This window comes from Cryptomeria japonica, chromosome 9 (assembly GCF_030272615.1).
Source record: "Cryptomeria japonica chromosome 9, Sugi_1.0, whole genome shotgun sequence".
In the NCBI taxonomy this organism is placed as follows: domain Eukaryota; kingdom Viridiplantae; phylum Streptophyta; class Pinopsida; order Cupressales; family Cupressaceae; genus Cryptomeria; species Cryptomeria japonica.
The window spans coordinates 150,874,567-150,888,988 of record NC_081413.1 but is presented as its reverse complement, the minus strand read 5'-3'; positions in this window follow the sequence as shown (position 1 = coordinate 150,888,988).

The following is a 14,422-nucleotide window of genomic DNA, read 5'->3' as shown; positions in this document are numbered from 1 at the left end:
CAACATGACTTTCCCAATCTCCATCAGTGTAAGCACACAACATGAAATCATTCATTATTTGGATACCATAAACCATGATCTTCAGTTCCCTTTAGATACAATAGTGACATGACTCTCCTTCATATCAACTTGATATCTAGTAGCTATACACAACATGCATAATGTCAAGCCTAGTCTAAGTGAGATATAGCAGTCCACCAACCATAGATCTATACAAACTCTGATTAGCTTTAGGAGATTCATCATTTCTAGACAATTTACAACCATTCACCATAGGAGTTCCAACCAGTTTGGAATAATCTAATCCAAACTTCTTGAACAATTCCTTCACATACTTAGTTTGAGATATATAGATACCTTTTCCTATTTGTGTAATCTGCAAGCCTATGAAAAATTTCATCTCACTAATCATAGACATCTAAAATTCCTTTTGCATATCACCAGAAAACTTCATGCTCATATCATCATCACCACTAAAGATAATGTTATCAACAAATACTTCAACAATCAAAATGTTATCATTTTCAATATTAAAGTAAAGATTACTATTAGAAACACCTTTAATAAATCCCAATTTTAGCAAGTATTTGTCTAATCTAGCATACCAGGATCTAGGGGCTTGTTTCAAACCATAAAGTGCTTTCTTCAACTTACAAACCATGTCTCCATCATCTGATAATGAAAATCCATCAAGTTGTTCAATGTAAAGTTCTTATTCTAGATCACCATTCAAAAATAGAGATTTGACATCCATTTGGTATACCTTGAAATCATTATAAGCATCATAAGCAAGAAACAATCTAACAACTTCAATTTTGGCAAGAAAAGAAAAAATTTCTTCATAATCGATCCCTTCTTGCTGTGAATATCCTTTGTAGACTAGTTTGGCTTTATTTTTGACAACTTCACCTACTTCATTCAATTTGTTCCTAAAATCCCATTTAGTACCAATAACATTTTTATCCTTAGGTCTAGGCACAAGTTCCCAAGTGTTGTTCTTTTCAATCTGATCTAACTCTTCTTCCATGACTCTAATCCAGTTATCATCTTTATAGGATTCAACAACATCTTTAGGTTCAACTTTAGAAATCAAATACATTTCTTCAGTAGCTAACCTTATTCTAGTCATCACACCTCTATTCTTATCACCAATTATCTAGTTCTCATAATGATTCAATCTTACATACCCTAGAGTCTTCTGATTGTTCTGATCTTCAGGTTCCTGCACATCATCACTAGCAGCAACAACATCTGGATTCACAGTCTCTACTGGATAATTTTGCTTAGGCTCTTCAGGCTGAATAGAAGCTAAAACAACATGTTGACCTTCATCATAAGCTCTGATCTCCTTCCCAAGGTTTCATCCACCTTCACACTTGCACTCTCAACTATCTTTCTCAGTCTCTTTTTATAGCACTAGTAGGCTTTTCTATTTGTAGAATATCCTAAAAAGATACCTTCATCACTTCTAGCATCAAAGTTTCCTATATCTTCATCTCTCTTGATATAACATTTTCTACTAAAAACTTTGAAATATTTCACAGTAGGCACATGACCAAACCAAAGCTCATAATGAGTCTTACCAGTATCACCTTTGATATGAACTCTATTGAATGTATAGACTGCGGTGATAATAGATTCTCTCTAGTAGACCTTCAAGACATTTCCTTCAATCAACATGGTTCTTGTAGCATCTAAAATAGTACGGTTCTTCCTTTCAACAATCTCATTCTGTTGTGGGGTCCTAGGAGCAGATAGTTGTCTTTTGATTCCATGCATCTCATAGAAAGATTTGAACTCACTGGAATAAAATTTTCCACCTCTATCAGATCTCAAACACTTAAACTTCAATCCGGACTCAATTTCAACTTTAGATTTGAATATCTTGAATTTCTCAAATGCTTCTAATTTTTCCTTCAAAGAGACAACCCACATCATTCTAGAATAATCATCAATTAGCAACAAAAAATATCTATTACCCTACACACTTCTAACATTTCTAGGTCCACACAGGTCAATATGTACAAGATCTAACAATCCATCTGATGTGTACCATTATCTCTTGAAAGAAATTCTTGTTTTCTTACCCACTAACATTCCTTGCATACCAGATTAACAAGTTTAACAATCTTAGGCAAATCCCTAATAACTTGTGTAGAACTGATCTTGATCAATGAATCAAAGTTTATATTACACATTCTTCTATGCCACAACCAACTCTCATCAATCTTAGCAATCAAACAAATTTTCTCACTAGCATCCAAATGAAAAATGTTCCCTTCAGTATTAGTTCCTAATGTAATCTCTATACAAGAGGCATTCAAGATCTTGTATTTACCTTCTTTGAATTGTAGATCATAACCCTTATCAACCATCTTTCCAACACTCAAAACATTATGCTTCAAACCTTCAACATACAAAACATCATCAGTGTAATGCTTACTGTTATCACAAAATTTTGCACCCTTGGTGATCAGGCTTGACCACCGACCCTATTAAACATTGAATCAACCTCTCAAGTGTGGCACCTTTCTCTATTCTGAGGTTGAATCTCTAAAGAAGGTCGACTTCCTCTTCAATCTAAGAACAAGTGTTGGACCAACCCAACACTGATAAAACTAACCTAAGATTTTAAAGGGAAAAGGGAGAAAGAGAAGGGTTGCAAGAAAGAAGGGAAAAGGGTTTGCACCCAGACTGAAATAATGATCTCCCCTACATATGACTACACAGAACACAAATGAAACTACCTAAGACAAGCACAAATTTCTATCCCAATCTATCAACTAAGTGCCAATGAAGGTTGAAATCTATGAAAAGAAGAGAGGAACTAAGCTCAGTTAACAATCAAATTTCACAGAGAGGACCAACACAACATCTACAGCAAAGGAAAACAAACAAGAACAAATTTAGACAATGAGGTAAGAGAAATACACACATCATAAGACTGAAATCAAGCAAAACAAGTTTCATTAATGTAGAGGCAAAGTGAATTTTACAAGTGCAAAGACATAAGTTTGCTACAGAAGAAAAAAGAGAGAGAAGATCCGAACAATATATTACAATTTTGCCTTTATAGATCAGGCATAACTTAGATGGTTACATTGAGAAAACCCTAATCCTACCCGGGCTAGGTTACAAAAAAAAATAGAGAGGAGGAGAAGAGATCAGATCAACAAAACTAACTGTGTGTTGTAATAGGTCTACAAAGTGGTCCTCTATCTTTGGAAGTGCGAAAAGGCCCCCCTCAGTGAAGTACTCCATGCCAATAAGCATGGCTAAGCACACTTGGGACAAAAATTCTTTGTTCTGCATCAAAGAGGGCATGGTGGCATCTGAAAACAACCTATAGGGTCACATTTGAAGTAATAACAAGAAAATTTGGTGGTTGGAGGGTGATCAGATCAGATATGATGCATTGACTAAGTAGGAAGAACATTTTGACAATCAAGTTGATAATAACCTACCTACAAAAGTTCAAATTCCAATGGACTTTGTGAATTCAAATGCTGACCATTCATTTGAGAGATTCACGCAAACATGGATGTGCGAGATCTCTCCATCTAGGCTTCCAGTAGGCCCAATCGATGATTAAAACATGGTCGTCAGATCAAGCCTTTATGAATATCTGATGACCACAATTGGTCAAAATGGCACCCTGGGTTTACATATCCTTACTATGTTTGACTGCTAAACAGCCCCTGAATTCTTATCCTGCAGGGCCCCTGCGGACCTGACCTTACCTTGCGGGATACGCATTTTCTTTAATTCTTCTTTGTTTTTTATCCTACGACACTTTGCACTGCTCTTTTCTACCTCATGAGATAATGCCTTAAGGTCTTTGATTGCTTTTTTCTTATCCTGTGGGCCATTTGTGTCCTCAAATTTACTCGTGGGATAAGAAAAATGCTTTGTAGTTTCTATTTGCTCCTTATCCCATGGGATCTTTGATGTCTCTATTTTCCTTCACAAGATAATGGTCCTTTAGTTTTTACCTTTTTTTTATTTATCCTATGGGCCCATGATGTTGATCTTTTCACCCCGTGGGATAAGGGTCCTTTGTCCCCCTTGTATCTTATCCCACAACATCAATTGTGTGTTGTTCTAACCTTGCGGGATAAGAAGAAAGCCTTTTGCTTTGCTTTCTTATCCCATGGCCCATCTATTGTCAGCGTTCCACTCCATAAGATAAGGAGGAATACTTCCTTGCCTTTGCAAATTCTTATTTTGTGGCCTCTTCTTGTTGTGTTTGAAAATCCTCTAACTGGCAAAAGGAAAGGGGAAAATTGGCCCACCAACACTCAAGGACCCTCCAATCGGTGGAACTTAAGTGAGTTGACCAGAATGGAAGCTGAAAGAAAAGAAGGTAAAAAAAGACACCCTCTACAAATTGTCAACAAAGGAAACTACATAACACACAAGCTATGTAAAATAACTAGCTCAGACTAGATAAACCTAAGTTTAAACAAAAAGGGTCAACATTTTGGGAACTCAAAGGGCGCCCTAAGCCTGCTTAGAGTGAGACTATATGTCTTTGGGTATCCATTGAGAACGAGTCAAAATCTGAAGCAAAAAGATAATCTTTACCCCTGCAAGATGTCGAAACTTCACCATTCCAGAGAATAGCATGTGCATGCACACTTCTTGGAAAGCTAAAAAAATTGAAATAACCTAAGCTAATATGTACAGTGCCTCACAATAAATGGGCTAAACAAAGACATTCACTAGTTTATCAAATTAGCTACCTTTCCTAACAAATTCCTGACACTCTTCATGCCTATGGAAAACCAGTCAGGAAAAGAAAATTGAAAGGCATCCAAAAAATTGTTGGAATGCCTCCCAAAACCTGAGAGAAAAGAAACTCACCCATGACTGAATTTTATCCTTCTAGAGTGGATGGGTGAAAAGAACCTCCTCCTCTTCATGATTCTCAAATTCATGCACAGAAGTAAGCATGACAAGGGGTGAATTATAGGTCTGAGCCAAATGTCTGAAAGGCCATCCCATTGAAGGAGATAGACTTAGGCCATCACTATTGAGTTGCCCATTGCTTTGCTAATTTGACAAAAAACTAGGAACCTCTAAGATATGCCCTTGCTCTTCAAAATTTATTGCCTCAACTAGAAATGTAATATCTTCCTCTTGCTCATCTTGATTCAACTAACTAGAAGTTGTCATCTCGGTGTCAAAACTTAAGAAAAATCCCTCTAGATCATCCCAAAAAGAATCATCCTTTGACTCCCCAACCCCTAGCTTGATCTCATGTTGTTTCTCAGATGTAGGCACATCATTCTCCATAAGGGAGGAGGGGAGGTATTCCTAAAATGAGAAAACAAAATCCTCCTCACTGTTATCCTCTACCTCCTACTAGTTTGTAAAAACAAAATCTCTTTGTGCCACTAGGGCCTGAGAGGCATCCCTATTTCTCCAAGTGACCAGATTAACATGATTGGATTGCACAAGAACAAATTCTCTTGAGGTTCTTGCACTTGCAGGATTTAGGCTCTCCAAAGGCCTAGGGCCATCCATTGGTTTTGTCCTGCAAAACTAGATCTCTAGACCAGTAGGTGTCACTGGTATAGGGGCCAAAGCAAGTTGTTGTGCAGGAACCTCTGGGAACAAGGGAAATGGGGGCCTAGGAGCTAACTTTCCATCATGTATTAAGCACCTTTCTTCTTTGATGGAAATTTCATAAGCCCTTAGAAGGTTATCACCTCCAAATGTTTGTATCATCACAACTATGTCACTATTTATAGCCCTCGAGAAGTATAAAAATGCACAATTAGAAGATGGCCTAACCAGAGCAGGGATCCTATCCCAAGTCTTCTAGAACCTATATTTGAAGTCTACCATGAATTCATATGGGGCTCTCTTGATAGTTACTAGTTCAATCAATGACAAAGAGGCACTCCTATCCTCAAAACTCTTGCACAATCCTTCCCTTGATTCATCCTAGTTATGTATTGAACTAGAGGGAAGACCCATAAACCACTATAGGGCTTTTCCCTTGAATGAAGATGCAAGAAGCCTCACTACTATGTTGTCTTTTGTGATGTAAAAAATAGAGCAAAATCCTGCTACATCTTGAATGTGCTTAGTTGGGGTGATAGGGGTTTCCCTAATGAAAAAGGGTATAGCCTTAAAGGCTACAACTGGGATGTCATTCTTTTGGGCTAGAGCTAAGGGGTTGCTACCATTAAAGGTGACAAAAGCATGCATTCTATGGATAGCCATATTTTTATGCTAATCCCTCTCCTTCTAGAATCGGAAAGCTCATATTATAAGAGAAAAATACCTCTAGAAAGATCTCCTATTTGGTTGTTCGATGTGAAATGGCTATTGGTCCTGAACAAGAGCCTAGATCTGATCCTTAGAGTCACCAAGTGCTGATGTGACTACCTCCAAAGGAAGGATACTGAAGAGTACACCAAGTCTTCAAGTGTTTTGAGCATTGAACTGCTTCACTAATAAATTTGTCGTAGAGTTGCTAGGTATGTAAGATGCTACTCCCAAAGGCTGAATTTGTTGATGGACACACCAACCATAAAAAAAATGCTAAGAATATTGAACCAAAGCTAGTTCAATCTATCCCACTGGGCGTGCTAAAAATTGTTATCACAATAGTTTGCACCCTTGGTGATCAGGGTTGACCACCAACCTTGTGAAACATTGAATCAACCTCTCAAGTATGGGACCTTGCACTATTGTGAGGTTGAATATCTGGAGAAGGCCGACTTCCTCTTTAATCTGTGAACAAGTGTTTGACCAACCCAACACTAATAAAACTAACCTATGATTTGACAGGGAAAAGGGAAGAAAGAGAAGGGTTGTAGAAAAGAAGGGAAAAGGGTTTGCACCCAGACTGAAATAATGATCTCCCCTACCTATGACTGCATAGAACATGAATGAAACTACCCAAGACATGCACATGTTTCTATCCTAATCTATCAACTAAGTACCAATGAAGGTTTAAATCTATGAAAAGAAGAGAGGAACTGAGCTTAGTTCATAGTCAATATTCACAGAGGGGACCAACACAACATCTACAACAAAAGAAAACAAACAAGAAAAAATTTAGACAATGAGGTAAGCAAAATACACACATAATAAGAATGAAATCAGGAAAAACAAGTAAGTTTTTATTAATGTAAAGGCAAAGCAAATTTTACAAGTGCAAAGACATAAGCTTGTTGTAGAAGAAAAAAGAGGGAGAAGATCCAAACAATATGTTACATTTTTTCCTTTATAGATCAGGCATAACTCATATGGTTACATTGAGAAAAGCCTAACCCTACCCAGGTTAGGTTACAAAAAAATCAAAGAGGAGGAGAAGAGATCAAATCAATAGAACTAATGGTGTGTTGTAACAACTCTACAAGTTGGGCCTTTATCTCTATAAGTGCAAAAAAGCCAACCTGGACAAAGTACTCCATGCCAATAAGCATGGTTGAGCACACTTGCAGGGAAAAAAATTCTATGTTCTGGATCAAAGAGGGCATGGTGGCATCTAAAAATGGCCTGCAAGGTCGCGTCTGAAGTAATGACAAGCAAATCTGGTGGTTAGAGGCTAATTGAATCAGATATGAGGCATTGATTGAGTAGGAATTACGTTTCGACAATCGGGTTGACAACAAACCACCTACAAAATTTTAAATGCCAATGGCCTTTGTGAATTCTAATGTTGACCAATGATCTAAGAGATTCATGCAAAGATGGAAATCCGAGATCTCTCAATCTAGGCCTCTAGCAAGCCCAAACGATGATTAAAACACGACCATCGGATTGGGCCTTTATGAAGATTTGACGACCACAATTGGTCAACATCGCACCTTGGGTCCATGTTGTTGGATAGCACTGATACTAAGAGTAAAATGAGAGGGGGGGGGGGCTAAATCAGTTTACTAATAGTTACAACACTTAATTCAATAATAAACGATAAACTAGAGCATAACATAATGAAGAGTATAACATGAAAGCACAACACAAATAACACCAATATTTTGATATGGAAAACTTGAAAAGGGAAAACCACGGTGGGAAACCCTACCCACAATCAGATGAATACTCTGCAGTAGTATTTTGAATACTTACAATGGGATCTACACATGTAGAAATTCCAATAGCCTAGAGAGCACTACTCATCACAAAGGGAAGTCTCACTAACGTACAAAATCATCGGACTACAATCCAAAAAGTAATTAACTGTGAAAGTAGCATCTATAAATTCCTGATATAGTTCCAGTTAACCATTAATGTCTTCTCTGCAATACAAAACCTTTCCAACCTTCTCTAAAATGATATGACTCTATTCGCACATAATCCTTTCTTTATTAATGTAGACTTAACCACCCATAACCATCGCATATCAAATTACATGAATAAATCACCTATAAATACATATCATCAACCTTATTTACAAGGCCGGTTAAACCCTAAACCCATAAGCTCATAATAATAAAATTACATCAATCGATACCACTGGACCAATATTATGATTTAGATTACATAGCATGGACCTAAATCAAGTAACCAAACAATTATATCCATTGCAAATTCCACTAAGACCAAAATCCAACACGCTTTACTTGTCGATAGAAACCCTCTGCTAAAGTTTAACCGGATCCAAATAGGACCACCATAATAGAATTCCATCCAATGCAAAGTTACCAAACACTCAAGATGTGATAAAGAAGCACCAAAATAGTGATAGAAACCGATTCCAAAATCTAGACCCAAAATCCACTGATCAAGTCACCAAATAATGCATGTCGGTAAAGCTAGAAGCTAGCCAGTAAAGACACAAGCTAATCTGGTAAAAACAAAAGCTAATCAGGTACTGGAAATACCAAAAGAAATAACAAAATCATGAAACACTAGAATATAGAAAACACATAACCATCAAAATAAGCATCCAAAACCAATTCCAGAGATCTGATCATACCTTATTAGAATCATAGCCAAAACCAAGATGACCACCAAGACTAACCAAGATAGATCTAACCAAGATATAGTATTGACAACAATGAGAATACTTAACAAAATCCAACATATTTCCAACAATCTCCCTGTTTGTAATTGATGACAACACTGAATGTGAAAAACATCTAAGTGCCAAGGAATGCCAACAATCTCCCAAAAGCTGAATTGAAATATATCTCCCCCTTTGATTAACATGAATACCTCTCCCTGAAAAGATCTAAAACTTTTTCACATGAACACCTCTCCCCCTTTGACATAAATGACAAAGGATGGATACCAAACCAAGAATACTGAACCAAACAACTGAATACTCCCCCTGAGTAGTAGCACTATATTCATCAACCTAGATCAGAAAAAGTCACTAATACATTTGGGGTTAAATTTTAAAAAAAATTCTCGTCTTCGTCAGAATTCCGATGATCTCAAGCATTTTATTAAAAAAAAAAACACAATGCAATTTCATTTTGAAAGCACAAGCGGCGACCATCTTGCCTCCCTGCCCCCCCCCCCCCCCCCCCCCCCCCGTCGGAGCGATCTCTGCACAAGCAAGGTAAGTTTTTTTTTGAATTAATCCATTTTGTGCATTCCTACAATCTTAAAATTCCATGAAATGACATCTCTTTGAGGTATTCCATCATACAGTTCACATGCCATGCGTATGCTACCCCATTTTGTGATTTTTGTTATTGGATAAAAAAAACCACTTCAAGAATTTGGAAGACATTAATGAAGTAACTCAAATGGATGGAATGGGGATTTCATTGAACCACATAAGACCTGACTTCCTCCCATACCCACTATGGGTTCTCTTATTAGTGGGGGCCCTACGTCTTGAATCTTGTTGGACAAGAACCGACCTGTATTCCAATGCTCTCTCGATTATGCTTTGATGGATGTCCATACCTTGTTCGAAAGCTCCTATTTTGGCACACGTAGGGAGGATGTTGACAAACATTGGATTGAGATAAACATGACTGTATTTCCCTTTGTATTGATCTAGGGCTACTCATTAATGTATCTATGGATTTCCCTTATTCACTATGTTGTGATAGTCATTTGCAGATTTGGGACTATCATCTTTCATAATTTGATGTCTTTAAGATGTGGGTACATTGCTTGACAAGAAAAGCTCAAGCATTTGTGAAGTTCAAAGAGTTTAAACCCCTTGTTGAATGGTCATCTAGTTGTTCTCTAAATGCAAAATGCTCAAGTAAATGAGAAATTCACTCAAAATTGTTTATCCACAACTAAAAGAAAACAACTAACCACTACATATATGCATCAACAAAACAATGTTGTATAGAGACCTAATCATGCCTTCATGGATATGTAGATCAAGTTCCTACATTTTGGACAAAATCAATTCACACAATAATATATTTGTTGAACACACCCACCACAAAGATTTGGTTATGCAATAATATATTTGTTGTTAAATTTATCATGGAGGATTTGGTTATGCTTGTTACAATCAAGGTTTGACCAAACTAATTCTTAAATATACAAATGAAGAGTGTGGTTGGTTGGTGACTAATTACTCTTTTTAACACCATTTACAAGATCATATCTAAATCAAGTGTCTCAAGAATTAAGCTACTACTAAGAAGATAGTTTTCCTAAAGCAAATGGGTTTCTTGGGTGGCTATTTATTGTAGATAACTTAGGTCCTTCATGAGAATCAATCAATTTGGAACATGTATAACTCACATTTGTGACATGTCACTAATGCAATTTACTTAGTACTTGTTTGATTACTATCTCCTCTATTGTTTTCTATCCACTTTTGTGTCCTTCTTAGAACAAATAATAGATTAATGAGAAGGTGGAAAAGGTGGATTCACCTAAGAGGGAGTGGATTTTCCCAATAATATGTTAGATTCTCCCAAGGATGGATGGACTATACACTTGAAAGGTAGATGATTAAGGATGATGACAAGGTGAATTTTCCTTAGAATGATAGGGTTGATTTTCCTAAGAACAAGTAGATTCATGTAAACTAGAGGATACAAATTTGGACAAAATAATGGAAGGAGACTAAAACTAGATAGATTCACCTAAATGGGAGTGTAGTCATCTAAGGATAGGAAAAATTCACCATTTGCATAAGAAAGATGGATAAGATAAATGATTTATGTGAAATAGATTCACCTAAGAGAAAGTAGATTCACATAAGGATAGGTGGATTTTCCTAAAGATGAAGGGATAAGACTTAACAAAAAGAGGACTTAGGATGATGACAAGAAGGATTCATTTAAAGATATGGCATATTCACCTGAGGGATAGTGTATTCTCCCAAGAATATGGAAAAATTATTGATTGGTGGAATGACATACTAGATCAAGGAATGATACAAGGGTAGATTCACCTAAATATAGGGTAAATTCAGCTAAAAGGGTACCCATGAGATTGTGGTACTGAGTACATATCTATGGATGGTGTATTTGGATACAAGTATGATGAAACCATGCTTGTGTATGATGAAACAAAGTCCAGATCTCTATTATAGGTCCAACATAATCTCTATTATTTGAGACACCATTTTATTAGCATATCCAATTAGGGTAATTTATGGGTTTAATTATGGATCATGTTGTCTATTTTCATGCACTATTGAACTTATTTTGATGTATTGTGATTATTTTAATTTTGAAGTTTTAAATAAATTATGTTTGTACCTTAGAAAGGGTAACTCCAATTGATGTTTAGGCAGTTTATTTGAAAACATATGTTGATTATTGCCCTATGTTATGTAATGGAGTTATTTTTACACTAAGTAATTAACTAGAAAAATGAATTTGTATTGTTGTACAAGTATGATGAAACCATGCTTGTGTGTTTACATGTTTGTGCATCCTATTGAGAACCAACCTCGCTATTGAAGAACTCAATAAATGTGGTGTTAAGTAGAAGAATGGAAAACTCAAGAAGCTATGGTGACATATTGTGGCATTAGTAGGGATTATCTCTATTGACCACGCCTTTCAAAGATAGTATCCCCTAGTTCTCCTCATAGAATGGACCATTGGATGGCTCATAGTGGTATCCTATCCTACATTTATCTTGATGGCATTGCCGATAGTTGGTATGTGGTTCTTGGTACGGGTTTCCTCTTACCCTATTATCTTATTTATATCTTTGTTCCAACATGTAAAGATTGATTTTTGTCATGCTATAATGATTTTCATGTTGCATGTGTTTTGACATTATGCAAATAGATATGATGTCACACCATACTTATGTTTTGATATAGTGTAGGTGATGGTTACATGTTGTTGATGGTAGCGATTTGGGTTCAAAGACACAATTCCACACACACACAAATATTTGAAGATGCATTTTATATTATTCCTTCTTAGTGGTGATTAGTGTTGGAAGATTTGCACACATGTAGAGAGGAACTCATGTTAGATACAATAGGTTGTGTTTGATAACATATGAATGTGCCTCATGATGTATACATATAGCTTTGGTGTGTGACATGCATGCACATTTTTCCATAAGACACATTTCTATGTTGCATGTGCCCTATGCATGTCTTCTTTGTGAGGCACATTGCTATCTGCAATGTGGCTCTAGGTGTGTCTTCTCTATGAGGTGTATTGCCATGATATGTTAGGATTTGTAGTGTGCAGGCCACAAATGCATGCATGAGGTACTATTATTATAGTCATGTTTTTTGGGCATGTAGCCTAGGCATGTCTTCTCCATTAGGTACATGGCCATACCATGTGGGAGTTTTTGTGTCCATGCCACAAATGCACACATGAGGGACTATTATTGGAGTCATGATGAATCTTCACTCTATTTAGCCATAATTTCTAGTCGTATAGTTATGTAATGTGCACTTTTAAGGATTGTGAAGTTTCCTTCAATTATTGATGATCTCTCATCTTTGTTGCATGGGCCAACAATTTTATTTTATCTTGTTTGAATTAGTTTAATCATTATTGTGAGTTTTCTCTATTGTGTAGCTATTGTGGCTATGTTTGATTTGCTATTGGAATTGAACACATTTATTTGACTTATTATTGGTACTATTTTTTCTTTCTTTCAATATTTATGATCTTTGGTAGTTTAGTGAAACTCTTGCTATTTTTAAATGTTGCCTTCTTTGTTGTGATGTGATTCCTCACCAAGATCAACGTAGATAACCTTGGATGAGTGTATATAAGGAATCAAACATTGGGAAAATTTGAGGATAGGGTTAAGTGTTTGTTGTATGGGTAGCTACGATCCACTTGTACATTCTTAGTGATTATTGATGGCTATGTCTTGGAGGCTAATCCCAATAAACAAACAAGGGGGAAGTCATACATAATCATATGGATCCTCCCTAGTTGTGTGTGGATTCAAGACCATCATTTCATATGGTTCTTGGTTACTTTGTGAGACCATGGCATCCTCTTAGACCAATATGTGAGCCTTGTATTGTTATCCCTACAATGTGGATGAATAAGTGTATGTTAAAATAAATGCTTTGCATGCCATATAGTTGCATATGAGTTGTTCACATCATCAGATCATGATTTACAATATGTGAATTCTTTTATCCATGTGAAGTCGAATGATTGATTATGAAAATGTGTTATACATTGAAGCATAATCTGTAAGATGTTCTCTTCAAGAAAAAATATTTATGCTTTCATAGTGAAATGTTGACGAAATGGGGTCCTAGTCTAGGAAAGTAAACTACAAACTTATACATTCACCATTTCAAAACATTTTATTGGGGAATAGTCAATTTGGTTCAATTTAATTCCTCTAGGAGAGACCAGCAATATGATTAATTGTTCCATTTTGATGTGATTGGATATGATTAGATATAATTTCATTGAAGATGCAAGAACTAAGTAAAATTATGCAAAATTGACAAGATTAAGCATAAACAGGCAAATAATAAAGCAAAAAGCTAACATAGAGGTACATATTTGGAAATAAGACTCTAAAATGAACCTAATCAGTTACCTATAGGGAAAATGAGGTTAGAGATAATCTACCTATATGGAAAGTGGTTAAACTCTACCTCTAAGTGGCTCATCTTGAGCATTGTCGGTATATGGGCATTGATGGCATATTATATCTGGTTCTATCATTTTTGTGGGTGCAAAATTAACAAGGCAAAATAGTATTAGTGGGATCATGATCTCATCAAAATGGTTTTGGCTTTGCATTTATGATAGCACATTGATCACACCTTACAATAGGTTCCAATCTCATACATAGCATCCCAAAGTAAGGTTAATAATGATGTAACTTAATGCTTAAACTAGAGTTCTAGGTAGTCGTATACCGATCATTTCCAGGATTGATGGTTAAACTGGAGTTCTGGGTAGTCATATACCCATGGCATAGGGTAGGGGTGACCTGCAAACAATGCTAGTTCTAGATGCCTATTTGCTTGGTGTATAACTTGTCAAAATTAGATCGATTGGCTACATGTCTGCCA